This window comes from Pongo pygmaeus, chromosome 4 (assembly GCF_028885625.2).
Source record: "Pongo pygmaeus isolate AG05252 chromosome 4, NHGRI_mPonPyg2-v2.0_pri, whole genome shotgun sequence".
NCBI classification, from domain to species: Eukaryota; Metazoa; Chordata; class Mammalia; order Primates; family Hominidae; genus Pongo; species Pongo pygmaeus.
Genome location: NC_072377.2, coordinates 70,004,993 through 70,009,472, shown reverse-complemented (window position 1 = coordinate 70,009,472; position 4,480 = coordinate 70,004,993). Strand labels below are relative to the sequence as shown.

General features: G+C 40.8%; 1 pseudogene; it reads right to left on the bottom strand.

Annotated features, from left to right (window-relative positions):
- Positions 1-656: 656 nt before the first annotated feature.
- Positions 657-1,118, bottom strand: LOC129036417 (large ribosomal subunit protein mL49-like; annotated as a pseudogene).
- Positions 1,119-4,480: the final 3,362 nt, after the last annotated feature.

The following is a 4,480-nucleotide window of genomic DNA, read 5'->3' as shown; positions in this document are numbered from 1 at the left end:
TTCAGATGATTATTTAATTTGTAAATATTGTACAAATTTTAGTGACTTAAATAGTATATATAGCTAAATAGAAAATTGCATTAATGATTGCTAGGGCTTGTGACATAGGATCAGCGTATCGGGCTCCTTTTCCTTGCTGAGGCGGTAGACTTGACAGTGACCTGGAATCAACAGGAGTGAGGGTTTACTTGTAAGCCAGCACTATCCTTGGGCAACATTCCCTCTTACTGAGGTCTTCTGGACTCTAGACCGTGGGGGACGCCATGGGGCAGGCTGCTCAGCTGGGCCTCAGAAACCCTTCTCCAGGAGTCAGGCTTGAGCTACTGATCAAAGTCTCCCGGCCGGGCGCAGTGGCTCATGCCTGTAATCCCAGCACTTTGGGAGGCCTAGGCGGGTAGACCACAAGGTCAGGAAATCGAGACAATCCTGCCAACATGGTGAAACCCCATCTCTACTAAAAATACAGAAATTAGCCGGGCTTGGCAGCGTGCGCCTGAGTCCCAGCTACTCAGGAGGCTGAGGCAGCAGAATCGCTTGAACTTGGGAGGTGGAGGGGAAGGTTGCAGTGAGCTGAGATCGCGCCACGCCACTGCACTCCAGCCTGGGCAACAGAGTGAGACTCTGTCTCAAAAAAAAAAAAAAAAAAAGTCTCCCCTGACCTGCAGAATACCTGTCACCTCATTGACCTGGCTGAGGTACGGGTACGGGTACACAGGAACGGGTGTCTTTTCCAGCAGTGGGCTCAGAAAATCCTCCACATCCTTCAGCAGCGCCCAGATGTCCCCCTCCACTTTTGGGGTCACAGTCATCTGAAAGTTGCCATGTGTGATGTCCTTATAGACAGGGATGTTGTGCATCTGAGGGCACTGCACAAAGTAGGGCAGACTGGGTGGGGTTGGGAGTTCTCTGGGAGGCTGCCAGCCATTGAGGTGGGATAATGTTCATGCCTTGGGGACTTTGGGATCCTAGTGAAGAGTAACAGTCACTCTGCAAACGTGTTCATCCACAGACTTCACAAAGCTCGGATAATCCAGAGGCACCAGAGTCTGGCTCAGCAGTCATAGCCCACAGCCCTGGTGGATGTTGGTTCTCCAGCCCTGCAGCATGTCCCGGTACATGGTAGTTGCCCCTTACCTAGCTTATTCTGCTGTCTATTTATTTATCAATTTAGATGTTAACTATTGACTTACTTATGGTGTAGGTGATTTAGCTTTTTTAAAAATATTCCTCCACCGTTTCTTCCCATCACTATAGTTATACCACCTTACTCAGTCTGCCTTTACATTATTATAATTATTAATTATATTATAATTAATAGTAATTAATTGTTATATTTGTTCACCACTGAGGCAAGTCATCAAATGTATGCCTCCTTTCTTGCATAGTGTTTTGTTCTCTTTGAAGTTCTTTTGTTCCTCATGGTACATGTCTACCATTTTCTCCAAGTTGTGTGTGTGTTGTGTGTTGTGTGCTTGTGTGTGTGTGTGTATTTTGGTCTCTTTTATATTAACACTTTCCTTAAATGTCTGGTGATCTTTGACTCTGTCCATGTTGAAATGTGAAGTACCAAAAGTATGAATTGAAGCTCTGTGAGTTGTGTTGGGCTTGCCCCATTTGTATTGGGAAACCACTAAATGTCATATGTGGAAGTCTTTGTTTCTGGGATATTCAATTTTTCCAGAAAAGAATCATCTAATTTCCTGCTCATACATGCCTGCATGTGGGAATCAGTGAGTGTGTGTGTCTGTGTGTGTGTGATCCTGGTTTTTGGCATTTGGAAGAGCGGGTTAGGTAAAGGAGATTATGGATCCCACGATTTGATGTGCAGATTGTCACTTATTTTTAATTTTCAGTTTTTGGACCCATGTCTTGCCTCTAGGTCAGCGGTAACTGAGTCCTGTCCACAGACTTTCAACCAAGCCCCCGTTTGAGCTTCAGCCTTTGCCAAGGTCTGTGTACTCCAGGTCTGTGTACTTCCAGTGAGTGCTGGTGATCTGAGAGGAAAGTGTCTCTCTCACTTCTGGTTGGTACCCGTTGGTTCCCAATCCTTCATGCACTACTCATTGAAATTATTGTCTTTAAAGGGGAGTCCTATATAAGGAATTAATCATGAATTAAATACACAATCCAGAAACCATGGAAATGTAGACTTTAAATGGATAAATGGTATGGTATGTGAATTATAGCTTAATGAAGCTGTTTGAAAAATGATCCTTACATCAAAAAGCTGGAAAACAAGTAAAAAAAAAAGTTGTTTTCTTCTTTTCTTTTTTTTTTTTGGATGGAGTTTCACTCTTGTTGCCCAGGCTGGAGTGCAATGGCGCGATCTTGGCTCATTGCAAACTGTGCCTCCCGGGTTTAAGTGATTCTCCTGCCTCAGCCTTCCAAATAGCTGGGATTACAGGTGCCTGCCACCACGCCTGGCTAATTTTTGTATTTTTAGTAGAGGTGGGGTTTCACCATGTTGGCCAGGCTGGTCTTGAAGCCTCCCAAAGTGCTGGGATTACAGGCATGAGCCACCGCACCCAGCCAAGAAAGGTTTTTTAATGCACTAAATCGGGAGACTCTATATGTGTGTATATAAAATATGTGTGTATAAAATAATTTAAATTTCCTTGTCATATTGCGGATCAAAAAAGGAAATAGTAAAAGGATTACAGTAGAACAGAGAACGTGGGAGCAATAAATAAATAATATAAATGCTGGAAACTTTCAAATTTGAACTTCATAATTGAGATGTAAAAATGTATGAAAATCTGAGAAAGAACATGACATATACGGTAATTAAAATAATTTTCTATTAAAGTTCCATTTTCTATAAAAATTACTCTCATAGGAATCATTCCCAAAGAAATTAAGGATTAAAACAAAAGACCCAACATATACACAAATAAAAAGGCAACTACTATAATGAGTTGTATTGGCGGCCTATGTACACAACAGAAATAAAAGACACTGACACATTCTAATTTCTGATTAAACTGTGGCTTTAAACAACTATAGAAAACACATTGTAATAAGAAACTATGCACACAAAAATGTAATAAGATATGAAACCTTGGATGCAGTATAATAAAAATTTCAAGCTGCAAAGCATGTCCGAAAAAGTCTCTCATAAATATATGACTTTAGTCATATAGTTTAGAAAAAACTAAACTATATGACTAAATCTAAACTTTAGTCATAAAGTTTAGAAAAGTCTTCTATCTCTTTCCAAAGAAAATCAGAAAACCATTCACAGGGAAATAGTTTTTTAAATCCTCAAAAACATTCATTAGGAGAACAGAAGGATCAAAAAAGATAAGTAGCAAAAGGATACTAAAATAATAAGACAATACATCTTAAAGGACAAAAGCATAGGATTTATATACAAAGTGATAATTTCAATGCATATATTATACATTAATGACTCATTTGATGTTAAAGACTAATTGTTGGTAATGAAGATACAGTTAATCTCACAATTTTAATAATAGGTGGAGGTCTCTGATTTTTCTCACCTTTGCCCTTTGAGAGATGATGGCTCTGCCTCTCTTCGTATTACCTTAAGTATATCATCTTGAAGCAAGCCAGATCCTGTTTTCCAACCAAAAGTACTCATTGTTCTTTTAGTTTGGGGAAATGCTAGAGAGCTGTATTAGTTTCCTGTGGCTGCTATAACAAATACCACAAACTGGGTGGCTTAACACTGTATAAATTTGTTCTCTCACAGTAGTTCTAGAGGCCAGAAAGTCAAATTTCAAGGTGTCAGTGGGCCACATACCCCCTGAAGGTTCTAGGTGACAATCAGTCATTTGCTTTTCTAGATTCAGGTGCCCATAGGTGTAGAATAATACCTAAAATTAAGGCCCAATTTTCTGTGCTGTCTTGACATCTATCTGATAGAATTAAGAGAGCCTTGAATGGCCTAAATGTGACCTCCTTTCCCCATTCTGCTACTGCAGATGAGATTCTCTAGAAAGATAGCCCACCTTATGAAAGGGATCAGGCACAGTGCCTACTTATCCTTGAGTAGTGGGTTTCAGTTCTCTGCCAGCCCATCAAATTATTCAAATAAGCCAGTCATCTCCCCACAGGAACCATGATGTACTTCATCCTCTTGACACTACAGAGCCTGCCTCCCACTGCCTCTGGTTGTTCATTCTGTTACCACGTGCAATCCCCATGTGACCCTGCATTGCCTATGGTATCCTCTTCCCCAGGCTGTGAGTATATGTGACAAATAAACTGCTATTGATCTCATCTCTCCAGTGATGGGTGTCATGTCTTCAGCCACCCCAATAATCTTGGGGTGGGGATCCCTCCCTCACCAATGGGATAAATAGGAGACAGTTAAAACAACAGGCATTCCTTAATTTGTCCAACATCACATCAATTTCTGCCTCTGTGGTCACACTGCCTCCTCCTTTTCTGTCTGTCCTTTCCTATTCTGTCTGTTTCAAATTTCCCTCTGCCTTTTTCTTATAAAGACATTTTTTCA